This window comes from Meriones unguiculatus, chromosome 7 (genome assembly GCF_030254825.1).
Source record: "Meriones unguiculatus strain TT.TT164.6M chromosome 7, Bangor_MerUng_6.1, whole genome shotgun sequence".
NCBI classification, from domain to species: Eukaryota; Metazoa; Chordata; class Mammalia; order Rodentia; family Muridae; genus Meriones; species Meriones unguiculatus.
The window spans coordinates 26,936,805-26,951,466 of NC_083355.1; the positions used below are offsets into that span (position 1 = coordinate 26,936,805).

The 14,662-nt window shown below is 40.7% G+C and overlaps 1 protein-coding gene across 15 annotated transcripts in view; it reads right to left on the bottom strand.

The window, feature by feature from the left end:
* The window catches only part of Mbtd1 (mbt domain containing 1), a 61,548-nt gene that overhangs the window by 46,635 nt on the left and 251 nt on the right, over window positions 1-14,662 (bottom strand). For 11 of the 15 annotated variants that reach the window (XM_021643094.2, XM_060386978.1, XM_060386976.1 and 8 more), the window contains exons 1-2: window positions 14,382-14,636; window positions 13,690-13,750 (exon numbers count right to left, since the gene is read on the bottom strand). The exons of 3 other annotated variants lie outside the window; for them this stretch is intronic. The gene's annotated coding sequence lies outside the window, so the exon portion shown is untranslated. Of the gene's footprint in view, window positions 1-13,689; window positions 13,751-14,381; window positions 14,637-14,662 lie in introns of those variants that run through there. One more of the 15 variants, XM_060386970.1, reaches the window with a different exon arrangement.

Consider the following 14,662-nt stretch of genomic DNA (forward strand, 5'->3'; position numbering starts at 1 on the left):
TAAGATCATAATAATTCTGCCCCCAAGGACAAAATACCATTCCTGTACTCTAAAAGGGGATGTAAGCCCAGCGTAATACATCACACATGAAAAGATCACTGGAAATTGAAATGTAAAATACTACTTATATTACCAGCAAAAGTAATGAAATACTAGGGGATAAATGTGATGAGACATAAACCTGAAAAATGAAAATAGTGCCCCCTCCCCCCAAAAAAAGAGATCGAGAGAGACTTATATGAGAGGAGGATCATGATCCAGAATTTATGTCATTAAAAGGCCAATTCTTTCTCTTTAAGGTTTTTGAAGCATGGTCATACTTGGTAGTCTAGGAACTCATGACAATCCTTCTTCCTCCTGAGTGCTGGGTCTACAGACAAAGCCTTTGTATTTTGCACTAAAATGTCAGTTCTTTCAAAACTAATTTACTAATTTAACACAATCTAATCATAATGTTATTAGACGGACAGAAACTGACAGCCTGATTACATTATAAATGCTACAGTAATGTAGACAGTAGGATTTTGCCATAAATGGCTTAGCAAGGAACAAAGTAGAATAACCTAGAAAAAGACATGGAATCAGTGAAAATCAAGATACTTTTATCCATATTCCAAATCAAACCAAAATGGTCATCTTACAAATTAACTCAAGTGGCCATGAACATAAAGAAGACCTTAAACTGTAAACTTCTAGGAGAAAATACACTTCTAGTTAAATAAGAAATGTTAAGCTGCATTCTAAAAAATACACATAAAAAGTATAGAAAAAACTGGATTTGATAAAATTCACAATTTTTTCTCTCCTTGAAGATACTATTGGGGCAAAATGGCTCAAAGAAATAAAGACACTTGTTGCAAGGTCTGAGTTTAGTTCCTGGAATTTACTTACATGTTGGAAGTAGTAAACCAATTCCTGCTGTGCTCATACAGCATTAAAAAAAAAAAAAAAAACTGTTGAGAAAGTAAGAGTGAGACAATCACAGACTGGGAGGAAACATTTGCAAAAATGTACTTAGACACAACAGCAGCAGCAGCAAAAGTATTAAAACTCAGAGAGAGTGGAGGCTATAAGCCAGTTGGTAGAGTGCGTATAGCACTCACAAGCCCTGGATCTGATCCTGTACACTTCATATAATACTGAGGTAAAGTCAGGAGGGTAAGAAGGAGGTTCAAGGTCATCCTGGGCTACAACCAATTTGAGGCTATCATGCACCAAATGAGACCCTATCTCAAAACAAAACAACATCCCCACTCCAATTCCCTCAATGACTACTTGGTGTGGTTATATAAATTTATAATTCCAAATTACTTGAGAGACCAAGACAGAACACTTTAAGTCTGAAGCCTGCTTAGGCAATTTACCAAGACCCTGCCTCAGGTAAAAGAAAAAAAAAAAAAAAAAAGGGACTAGGTCCTAGTACACATACACACACACACACACACACACACACACACACACAGGAAGTAGACTCACTTCCAGAATGTACTTTAGAGGCATAAGAATTCAAGATCATCCTCTGCTACATAATGTACTCTAGGTCGGCCTAGGTTACAAGTGACCTTATCTCAAAAGAGAAGGAGAGAAAGAGAACGAGAACTCACAAAACAAGCATATTCCCAAAACAAGAAAAACCACTTTAGTGACAATTCAATTTTAAAATGAGGCATTTCAAAGATACTCAGATGGCAAATGAGGACATGGAAGCAGCTCAATATCTTTAGCTATTATAAAATGTACATTAAAATCTTGAGATTGACTGGCTGGATGGTGTAAGCCTGTAATCCCAGCATTTATGCCTTAAATCCAACACTTAAAAGGCACAGGAAGAGCAGGGAGACTACAGAGACCGCTCAGTAGTTAGGAGCATTGCCAGCTTTTCCATAGGACCTGGGTTCAATACCCAGCACCCACATGGCAGCTCACGCCTGTCTGTAACTCCAGTTTGAAAAAAAAAAAGGCAGAGGAGTAACAGTGTTTGAGGCTATCCTGGACTCTACAGCTAGAGCAACCAGCCACTCTTGAAGACGGATCTGGGCTTGCTTCTTAGCATCCACATTCTCACAGCCATTTGTAGGAGGAGTCAGTGCCCTCTTCTGGCCTGGCAGGCACCAAGAACGCACATGGTGCGTTGACATACCTGTAGGCAAAACATTCCTAAACAATCTAACTTAGCCAGGTATGGTGGCACATGCCTTTAATCCCTGCAAAGGCAGGCAGATCTCCCAGTTCCCAGTCAGTGTTGACTACAGAGTGAATTCCAGGACAGCCAGGGCTACACAGAGAAACCCTATTTTGAAAAACCAACAAAACAAAACAAAACCTGCCTCAAAAACCAGAAAATAGACAGAAGTTGTAGCTCAGTTAGAGAGCGACTGCTTAGGAAGACTGAAGCCCCGGGCTTGACTGATCTTCAGCAATGCATAAACAGCATTGTGTCACAGCTCTGCAATCCCAGCATTTGGGAGGCAAATACAGGGATCAGAAGTTCACCATCATTCTTAAGGATGAATCACAGCCCCTGTCTCAATCACAACCTTCACTTCTGAGCTCCTTCAGAGAACCAAGAAGGAACTAACACACACCTCCCACAGAAGTACATACACACCTAATTTCAGGAAATCATGAATCCACACTTTTACTTCCAATTCTAATCAACTCTCAAAAGGCTTCTTCCTTCTCATTTCAGCCTATGTGTATTTTTCTTCCCAAGTAAGAATGGTGTCCCTAGACAAAAATCAACTTACTTCTTCAAGACTTTAATGCTTGTTTGATTTTTTTGTTTGTTTTTGGTATTTAAGTGGTATACACATTTGTGTGTATGTATGTGAATATGAATGTATCAGAGTTCAACTTCAGGTGTCTTCCTCAATCCCTTTCTACCCTATTTGTTGAGATTACATCTCAACAAATCTGGAGCTTACTGATTCATTGGCTATCCAGAGAGCTCCAGGAATCTGCTGGTCTTTTCCTTCCCCAGGGCTGGGATTACAGGTGTCACTGCCATAGTTGGCTTTTTACCTGATGTGGGGATCCAAACTCAGGCCCTCATGTTAGCAATGCATGTAATTATGTAATTTTATGGACAGAGGCATCTCTCCAGTCCCTCCTTTAACACAAAAGTTCTTAAATGACAAATGACATATACCACTTTTTTCTCTGTAAAACTAGTTTTTGTATTTTGTATGCTTCAGTAAACATACATGTATTTTGTTTTATATTATTGTAGGTAAAGTTCCAGTGTGTAAGACAGTCTCAGAAGACAGAAGACTGGTAGGACGACATTTGCACATGCAATCTTGTAATATATACAGTCCCTTCCAAATAAATTTTAGCAGCTGTATCTAGAATGCTAGCTTTCCCAGAGCTTATCTTGGAAAATATATTCTCATTTTAAAGTTTTTGTTAAAAACATGGACAAAAACAATGTCAGTATAGTCCTTTGTTATACTTCTTTGGAAAGAAATAATGTCAAACTTTCAGGAAGGCAGGAGGAATTGCACAACAAATGCCCATGCACTCAGACGTATCACTGAGTAACATTTTGCTCCATTTATTTGTCTCTCTCTAAATACATAGTTTACTTAAACCATATACATCAACCCTAAGAATAAAAACACTCTTTCAATCTACACCATGGTTGTCAGCTTCAGGAAATTTTAGCAGTAATATAGTACTCTGCTGGGCACATGAGGTCTAGAAAGCCAAGGCAGGAATGTTCTGAGTTTGAAGCCAGCATGGGATCATTGCAAGTTCCATGCTGGCCTGAGTTACATACAAAAGTCACATAACAAAAGCAACCAGCCATCTCCACCCCTTTCCCTGAAACAAACAAAACAATCAAGCTACTAATTTCTAATCTACCATCCACATTTTGACATTTCTTTGGAAGTTTATTTTTTACAAACTGCCGTAATAGTACACGGTATTTTATTGCAGGATTTGATCACACTATGAACCCTGAGATTGTGTACTGGAAAAACCTATTTCTAATTGTGGTGTGGCTCAGCCCAAACACACACCTTTAATCCAAGAATTTTCTGTAAACAGGATTAAATAATGTCAACAACTATAGGTGAAGAGGTGGAGCAAGAAACAAGATGATAGGGAGTGAACAAGGGGCAGAGACTTGGCAGCCATAGAGGAAGTCCAGAGGACCAATAGAGATAAACAGGAGGTAGAAAGGAGGGACATTCAGTACAGTGTGGAGAAGGGGCTTTTGTCTTCTAGGACATTGACTTAGTAGGAAAGTCAGCTAGGTGCTTTCTCTGCCACTCTGAGGGCCCCAGCACCTGGCTCCTGGATTTTTATTGATAAAATCAAACTTTGTATTTTGTTAAAAACAAACAAATAAACAAACAAACAAAACACCAATGTTCTGCTTACAGAATATTGCATCTAGAGGCACAGGATGCATACCAATGATCCCTCATAGGTGACGAGAGTTCTGATTAGTTGGTAATGGTCTAGTCTAGTTTTCTCATCCTTTCTCGAGTACACTAATGTACAGATATTGTTCTTTACAGTAATTGCACATCAAATTTAGCATGTGTTAATTTTTGACAAACACAACTTTATGATGGCTGCAAAATTCATTTACCAATTCTAATAATTCACTAGCCAGCAATACATCCTATCATTCTTAACCTATCAGTTTTCATTACCTGTTTCAATTAATTTCCACTCACCTCCCACCACTGTTCTCATATTGGGGCCCACAACCCCCAACTTGACTGCTAGGGTCTTCATAAACTGGATTCCACATCCAGCTAGCATGCTACCCATAATTTTTTGGTTAATTCTTTACTTTCCAGCATATTAGTCTATCCTAGGCTCATTTTGCTCTGAAATTCCTTTAGGAAGCTCTAATCCTCTTAGTGGTCAGTATTAAAACCCAGCACTTCAGCATAGGACTGCTTTATACTGTTTCTTTTCCCCCCCTTCATTTTTTTTTCTTTCTTTTTTCTTTTTTTTTTGGAAACAGGGTCTCTCTATGTCACCCTGGTAAATCATTATATAGACCCAGGCTGGCCTTAAACTCACAAAGATCTGCCTGACTCCCAAGAGTGTGGATCAAAGGCATACACCATTATGTCAGAACTTCAAACTTTTCTTTTGGTTATGTAATTGTAGAGGAATTTTAATGCATCAACATGGCTACTCAGGCTGGAATAAAGATACATCTTAATTTCATGAGACAGAGGCAAGCAGATCTCAACCTGGTATAGAGCACATTTCAGGTAAAGAAAAGCTTAGATCTAGATGTGGTAGTATATGCCTTTAATTCCAGCATCTAGGATACAGAGGCAGAGGCAATATTTGAGTTCTGTTGAGTCAGTGAGTTGAGAGGTAGTGCAGTAGAGCTGAGCTCATGGCAGTTTAGTTTATGGAATTTAGAGGCAGTTTTACAGAGACACGTTGAAGAGAACAAGGTAGACATAGGTAAAGACTGAGGAGGAGTCAGAAGATTAGGAACAGATTGCTAGTTAGAGGCCTAGCAGAGCAATTCAGAGGCAGGGAGAGAAGTCAAGTTGAATCACTCAGCTTGAAGAGAAGTTTGAGCCAGAACAGCTGAGCTGAACCAGCCAGCCAGAATTCAGAAAGAGATACAAACGGTGAGCTTATTCAGCAATGTCTCAGAGGCTGAAAACATTCTAGACCTAGGTTAGCAGAAGGGGACATTAAGCTTCAGAGACAACTAATTACATCAGGTGAACAAAAGATACTTTTATTGTAAATCTTTTAACCTTTCTCTTTTGAATTTTTAGTCAACCCCACCCCAACAGTTGTAGTTAGTATGCCTCTATCTGCAAATTTTTCTTTTGCTTACAGAATCTTTTAATATGTAATTAAAAAAATACCTGAAACCCCAGCAGTCAGGAGGCAGAAGCAGGCAGATTTCTGTATGTTCAAGGCCAACCTGGTCTACATAGTGAGTTCTAGACAAGTTGGAAGTTGCATAGTGAGACCCTCTCTTGGTGAATAGTGTGATAAAATGTATCAAGTTTCTTTACTTTTTTAATGTTGAAGACCAATCTTAGGGCCTTAGGCATGCTGAACACACATTCTGCCAAAGTATGTATCCACTAAGCACCAGGATTTCTCCATTTACCTTTATGGGTCAACATTAGAAAAATTTCCCTAAATTGTGCTACTAAAAAAACCACCTACATTTTCTTCTAGTGTTTGTACACGTAAAGTACAGTTTGTACTTTAAATCTGAGCCAGTTAGACTTTATTCTCATGAGTGGTAAGAAGGATCTAATGTCTATTTTAAAATGGCTACCTAGTCGTCGTAATATCCTTTATTAACTTGTCTCTCATTTGAAATACTACTTTAAGTACTGGGTTTCTATCATGCACTTCTGTGCATTGCTGAACTTTACCCCGTAGTCATTTGTCTCTAATGACGGGGATATATATGTTCCGGAAATTCCAACATAGGTGATTTTGTTGTTTACTTTTCACAAACCACACAGACTGTGTGGTTTCAGCAGGTTTCCTGATGTCTTCAGCTGTCTTCCTATCAGTTCTCAGACCCATCACTCAATTCTCAAGAGTTAACCTTAACTGTTAGTTCAACTCTGGTCAATTTTAGAAACTTTTTTAAAAATTTGGCTATTATCATGGTGCCTAAAAATATGCCTTTCTGTCTTATCTTCCACTGTGGTCACTGTGCTTCTCCATTCCATATACCAGGCTTTCTTGAATTTGGTCTTGCTGCCTTCAATACGGAGATTCGTCAGCATCTTTGTTCTTGTTTTTCAAGCTTATAATTACAGAACAGGACATTCCTGACTGACGAGCTTAATACCCCACCACTCATTTTTCACTTTTGTAATCCTTAATCGCTTTTAATTTTGTTTCTAGATCCAGCATTCTTTTTAAAAGACAAAGTGATAGGCGAGGGGCGGGGGGAGGAAGGGAACACCTTGGGATGTAAAGTAAATAAAACTTAACCCCCTGGAATCAGGTTCTCAACTATGTCGCCTTGGCTGGCCTGAAACTTGTGATATACACCTTGAGTTCATATAGATATGTTTGCTTCTCAAGTGTTGGGAGCACCACCATACTGGGCCCAGATCCATCACTCCTACTGGCAATATAGGCAGTGGATTCTGAATGATTAGGGGTCATGAAAGGTAGAAAAACACAGTATTAAACCAAGTACAGGACATAAAATAGTCCAAAGCTGGAGCAAACCTGAGAACTCTGCGGTTGCTGCTGTGTGTTTTGTAGCGACCTTTTAAAAACAACTATTCTAAAGTGACACCACAAGAGATGAATGTAGCAATCAAAATGACTAAAATTTCCCCAAGCCAATACTATACTAACAACCTTCCATATTCTCTGTTCAGTGTGGCAAACGGAACTGCAAATACAATGCAGATGGGAATATAAACTGACATAGGCTTTGTTAGGACTAGCAGCACAGGCTTGTTGGTCTCAACATCACCGGAACAGCAGTGCTGCGGCAGTTTCAGCTATAGCTACATCACTAGGCAAGGAGAATTTTCAGCAGCATAATAATCTTACACGACCACTGTTGCACATGTAGTTTTATGGCACACATGACTGTGTTTCATCTGCCTTTCCTGTGGCAAGGTTCTGCTTTTATAATTTTAGAGGCTTTCTAGGGTATTTTGATGTCTAGTAAGTCTAGATCCACCTTTGAGATCCTCAATGTTTTGATATTCTTTTTCCCTCCCTCCTCTGCCCAAGTGACTTTTAAATATTAATTACATCAGACTTATGCCAAAATATTAGTGTTGTTTTAATTGGGACCTTATTAAATTTATTAACTAAGGGATGAGGATGTAATTCAGCTTAAAATGCACAAAACGTAGGCTTTACTCACAACAACTCACAAACTGAGCATATCGACAAAAGCCAGTAACATTCAGCCCCCAGAGGTGTCAGGAGATTCAGAAGTTCAAGGCCATTTCTAGTTACCTAGCCAGTTTGGGGACAACTTGAGTTACATAAGACTCAAAAGCAACAGTAGAGTTTATTGACTTAGGAAGGACAGCTTGAGATGCTATCTTACCCCTGTAACGTTTTATAGCTTGTTTCACATTTTTTTTTTCTTTCGAAGAGACAGGGCCCCATTATTTATAACAGGTTGGACCCAAACTCAAAGAGACCTGCTTGTCTCTGCCTCCTGAGTACTGTGTAGGTATGCACATGTGAGTGCAGGTGCCACTGTAGGCTGGAGGAGCCATCTGTTGTAGATTCTGAGAACTGAAATCGGGTCCTTTGCTCTTCACTGCTGAGCCACCTCTCCAATCTCAACAATTGTTAGAACAAGTTTATTTAGTGTTTGGGAGAAATGGGCACATACATATCATAGTACATATGGATGGGTCAGTTCCTCCTTTTTTCTACAGTTCTATCAGTTTTTATAAATACAGGTTGACATCTTTTATCTTTTTGTTGTTGTTTTGTTTTTTTGAGATAGGGTTTTTCTGTATAGTCCTGATTGTGAAGGAACTTGTTCTATAGACCAGGCAGGCTGGCCTTAAACTCAGGAAATTCACCTGCCTCTGCCTCCCCGAGTGCTGGGATTTTATAAAGGTAAAGGTGTGAACTGCTTAAGTAGATGAAGTTTTTCAATTCCTGAAAGGGAATGTTATATGGTACAGGTTAAATATCTATGTAAAATGCTTGGGAAGTATAAGAATTTCAGATACAAAAGTGAGTTTTCTTGGGGGAAGAGGCCCAAATCTAAGCACATTAAAAATTAATTTATGTTCTGTATACATAAAATATATTATTATTTTAAAAAAATCATGTCTTTTGAGATATGGTTTCATTCTGTAACCCACTATGGCCTCAAACCTGTGGCAGTCTTCTTGTCTCAGTAATTGGGACCACAGGAATGAGTCACTATGCCTGGCTTCTACTTCTTCTTATATTATTATTATTAATGATGTAGGGTCTGAGGCACATCCTAAACTCATTTTGTAGGTCAGACAGGCACTGAAATTATTTGTTCTGCTATAATTTCTAGAATAGTTGGGATTATAGGCCTGTTCTACAAACCCCACTTTTTAATTTTTTTGCTTCAAACATGGTCTCACTCTAAAGTTTAGGTTGGTCTTGAACTTGTGGCAATATTCCTAGTATTTGGGTGTTAACACCTAGATTAATATTTACTTCTTTCTTTTTCACTTTTTTAAAGTTAGAGGTAAGACTTTTTATTTTTTTAAGATTACTTATACATATGAACCTCTATTTGCATGTATGCCTGCATGACAGAAGAGAGCATCAGATATCATTATAGTGAGCCACCATGTGTTTGTTGGGAATTGAACTCAGTACCCTCTGGAAGAACAGACAGTGCTCTTGACCTCTGAGCCATCTCTCCGGCCCTTCTTTTTCACGTTTAAAGACAAAGTCTGATTAGGTAAGGCTGGATGTTAACTTGGAAATCCCGACTTGGCCTTCGGAGTGTTGGTATCACAGCCATATATCACCATATACCTGGCTTTACATAGAAGTAATCTATTTTACTGCACCAATGTTTTTCTTTTTTTGAGACAGAGTCTCAACTATGTAGTCTTGGCTGGCCTGGAGTTTGCTTATGTAGACCAGGCTGGCCTCAAAATCACAGAAATCCTCCTGCTTCTGCTCTGTATATGTAGGGATTAAATATGCATGGCACCATGCCTGAACCTTTTCAAAAATTTCTGTTTATTTTATGAGTATGAATGTTTCGCTTGCATGTATGTCTGTGCACTACTTGTGTGCCTGGTGTCTGTGGAGTCCAGAAAATGATGTTGGCTTCCTGGAACGGGGGGGACAGATGAGCTCTGAGCCACCATGTAGGCCCTGGGATCCAAACCTGGGTCCTGAAAAGGGCAGCCAGTGCTCTCAACTGGTAAACCATCTCTCTAGCTCCCACGTCTATATTTTCACTGTGGACTATTCAAGTCAAATTTTCTAACCTATGAAAAGATTAAGACTTGATTCTCACCCCATATTTCAGATGATGAAATCAATGCTCTAAGACAGTAGGCAAGTTGCCTTAAAAATAAAATGGATGAATGAATGATTTCAGAGCTAGAGCCCAACCAGTTTGCCCATTTTGTTTGTCCTTATTTTTACTACACTAAGTTCTAAATTAACACTCAAGTCAGAGTGAAAAGCAGAAAGGAGCTCATGATCAAACTTAAGTGTTTCTTTAATTCATCTGGACACACATTAAATAGTTTCCTGGCAGGGCCTGGTGCAAACAAAACTCCAGCCCCATGGAAGCTGATGGAAACACAAGTTCAAAGCCAGCCTACTCTACAAAATGAGACTTTGTTTCCAAACACCTAACTAGATTGGGAAAGTGGTAAAGCACCTGCTGCCCAAGCACTAAAACCAAGATGGTTACAACAGCGTGTTTCTAATCCCACAGCTGGTGAGTGGAGACAGGCAAATCCCTGGGGTCTTTAGTTAGACTCTGTCTCAGAATGTAAGAGGAAAACACCCAATGCCAACTTTTGAATTCCACATACATGCATGCCTGTGTACCAGACACATAGACACAGATGTGAGAGAGAGAGAGGCAGGGAAAGACAGAGAGACCAAACTAGATAAACGAGTTATCAGACTTACCACAGGCCTACTGAATAACTACCTGTAGGAAAGGTGCATTTTAAACTAGTCTTCAAGAGACGAACCTAGTGATTACATTGTTTGAATATCTGCATCTCCAATTTGGAAGAGATATGGCTGTTTAAACTGACATCAAGTAAAAACAATATAAAATATTGAATGTCTCTGTCCATTAGCTACATTTTAAGTGCTCAACCACCACTGTGGATGGTGGCTTCCATACTAGCTAGCACAGAAAACAGGGATTTCCATCACTGCAGAAAGTTCTATACCAATCCTTCAACTATGAGAAAACTAAGGCATTTTATGCCATCCAAAAGGGCCACAAAGCTTGACAGTAGCAGGAGTGCAGCTCAAGCCTCTTCTGACAGTGTGCCCTGATTATCACTACACCCCTTTCTTACAATCTGGGTTTATTCAAGTGGACTTATAGCCATTTCACCCTTCATTATCCTTTCTAGCAAAGCCAGAAGAGAAACTGTAGATTTATGGGGGGGGATTTATTAAAAAGATTTATTAAGAAACAATAAGCTGGGGCTGGAGAGATGGCTCTGAGATTAAGAGCAGCACTGGCTGCTCTTCCAGAAGTCCTGAGTTCAATTCCCAGCTACCACATGGTGGCTCACAACTATCTATAGTGAGATCTAGTGCCTCTTCTGGTGTGCAGGCACATGCAGGCAGAACACTATACATAATAAATCTTAAAACAAAGAAACAAAAAACAGTAAGCTGCTGGGGGTGCAGTGTCAGAGTCCCAGGCTCAATCTCCATCACTGTATAAATTGGATATGGTGGTACATGCCTATGAACCACAATGAGTTCCAGGCCAGGAAGGAATACATGCGACTCTATCTCAAAAAAAAAAAAACCTCCAGAATAACTAGAAATAAAACATGTATTTTCAGTAAAATAAAAGTTACCTGGGACTTTTAAGAATCCCCTATTAGAAGATAAATATAAGCTTGTAACTACTTAAAATCTTTTTTCTGTATGCTTTTTAATCTGTCATGTATTTGAAACCCTAAGACATTAAAAATGACTTATTGTCTTTGAATTTTCTTTGGAAGGTTAAACCTTGTTGTCGTGAAATGGGGATTTTATTATATAGCCCAACCAAAGCTGTACATTCTTCCCCTTGTGTGGTAAGATTAGAGGAATGCAGCGCTGTTTGGCCTAGATAGACATGGGAACAATTTTAAAGATGAAAAGATGAGAAATAAGGAGCAATTCAAAACAGCTGACTTCCCTAATTTTAGAATGTGGTTAGTCAGATCACCTGAGCACTCCAAGCTTTCAGCAATTTAGTACTTTAATGGCTATGACATCAATATGCTGTTTTTACTCATAAACTGCAATTTCCCCTTAGTTTCAATATTTCTAACATAATTTAAAATAATTTGCTTTATTTACAAAAGTAACTGAGGGACAAGGAACACCTGAGTATCTGGAAGACTGAGATAATAAGATCCATATAAAGCTAACCATAAAAACACAGTAATGCCCTCTTTAAAAATAAAACCAGTTGTTCCTGTCTCGTGTTTAGAATGCAAATGCTTCCAAAGTCAGTCAAGCTATGTCATGACAGTTCACGTTTAAAGTTAGTAGAAAAAAACCTTGGACTCCATACTGACTAAAACTTTGAAGACGGGAGTAAAAAGCTGTGTATATTTTCAAAGCTAGAATTCAAATCCACATTAAAACACTGATGAGCCCTGAGAGAAAATGTTCACATAAAGTCATAAAATGGTTAAAAACCGTGGCTCGCTAGAAAATATGAACAGACACTTATTCAAGACAGCTTTTTGCCCTAATCTGCAAGACATTTGCAATCCTTGAATATGGGGTTCTATATAAATAGAAGCCACTTGTTATTCAGAGGAGGTGGTGCAAAAATCAGCTATTTTCTTTCTAAACACTCTTTGGTGTTGAGGTAAACAGTCTGAAACACCAAGAGCAAAGCAACAGCCTCTATCCTAGGGTGGGGAGAAGGACGTTTGAAGAAGCCTCTATTAGGAGGCTACTGGGAATTAGGAATATCAATGGGTGCCAATATGTATCTGCAAGTGAACAACTGACAAGTTCTGGAATTTATTAATGTAGGGAGGATTAAAAATACTGAAAACTCAAAAAAAATACTGAAAACTCAAAAGTAAACATGAGTGTTATAAATAGCTCTTTTCATTTAAGATAGAATTCTCACAATGAGAGAATGAGAGAGAGAGAGAGAGAGTCAGAGAGACAGCTCCGAAGGTAGGCAGGTAGGTAAAAGCCCCTGCTGCCAACTTTGATGACCTGAGTCCCACACAGCAGAATGTAAGATGATTACCTCAACCTGTCCTCTGATCTACACACACACACACACACACACACACACACACACACGCTGTCCTACCCCATAAATGAACAATTAAAAAAAAAAACTTTTATGAGGTAGGACCTTCCCTTTTGGAGAGGGCATTATATGCAAAGACCACAAGTCAAAATGATGGGAAGGAAACATTTTGATTATTTGTCTCCAAGGTATTGAGTTTATCAGCTTTAACTATTCGTTCCTTCCCCGGGCCCAATTTCAGGCATTCTTATGAAAAGTGATTCAGGCAAAAGGCAAATGTACACTGACAGTCTAAGAAGTTGGCTAGAAAACATTCCTGATCTCAAAGAGGAATACTAGGGAAACGCCACGAAATCCCTACATAGCAATCATGTAGCTTCCTGGGGAAGAGTATCAACTATCATCACTCATGTATGCAGCACACCTGCAACAGCCCCAGCAAAGTTTTCAGCTGGCCTTCACTATCTCTTAACTCTGGGCCCATCCCCCTTCCTCCACTTCGCTGCTGTTCTTTCCTGGCGCACAAAATATAGGCCAATGAGCAGTGGGTGGGTGAGGAGGATGTGAGAACAAATTTGAGAAGTAAAAAAAGGGAGCAACTTAACCAGGACATGAATGAGACTGGAGGGTCTAATAAGGGCAAGCAAACGAGGATCAGGAAGACTGAAAAACAAACAAACAGAAGGCAGTTTTCCTGGGCTATAGTGCGTGCTTCTATGTATGTAGGGTTAAGCAGAGGTCAGACTACCTACCACTCGCCAGAAGCTGGACAGGGGCAGCTGCTTTGGGTGACTTCTAGTGTCTCTTCCGACTCTGAAATGTTAGGATTTCTATTTCACAAAGGAGAACGTAAGGAGGATGGAAAGCCCACCGACTTGGAACCCTTCTGAAGCAGCAGCCTGGGAGGCTGACTCCCCGACACCACTCCTACGTCTCCCTCCCACACGAGCCCACCCCGCCCCCTTTCAACATCAGCACCTCCACGTGCAAAATGCCTCACGGCACTGGCCCCATAGCGGGCTCCCTTCCCTGCAAAGCCCCTTAAACTCTGTCTGCGCCTGCCCCCACAGCCCAGAGAAGTGAGGACATGAGGACACCACTCTCCCACCGTTGGCAGCTTAAAAAAAAAAAAAAAAAGTCTCCAATCCACTCTCTCTCTTCAGCCAGAAGAAGGCTGGAGAGGGGCAGAGAGAAACTTTCTTCTCATTTCTTTTCTCCCTAAGAGCAGTAAGAGAGAACCCCAAGTCAGGGGTTGAGGGGGGAGGGGAACTCCTGAACGTTTAACGGCCAGTAGGGGGAGGGGAGCTCCGGAGATGGAGGGGGCGTGGGATGAAGCAGCAGGCCCGCGAGCGGGGTCCCGGAGCTGCGGGGTTCCTGGGGCCGGACAGCTGCAGGCGTCCCCCCCCACCTGGCACACAAAGCGGCTGCTGCGCTCGGCTCTCACCAGATCCTTTGTGTTTTCCATCAGGGCCTCATGGGTAGGGGCCGTCCGTGCTCCCCGAGCCCGCGGCGCCCCCTCCCCCCAGAGCAGGGGGCGGGCGCCTCTCCCCGGGACTGCGGCGACTACACTGGGGGGGGACCCCCAGCTGGACCCGGGCCAGTGGCGGCGGTGGCAGCCCCCGGATTTCCCCCCTTTTAACTCGGGTGGCCCCAGGATATCAACAACATTAGCATAGCCCTCCCTCCCCAGCGCGCCTGCGCCGTGACCCGCGCCCCGATTGGCCC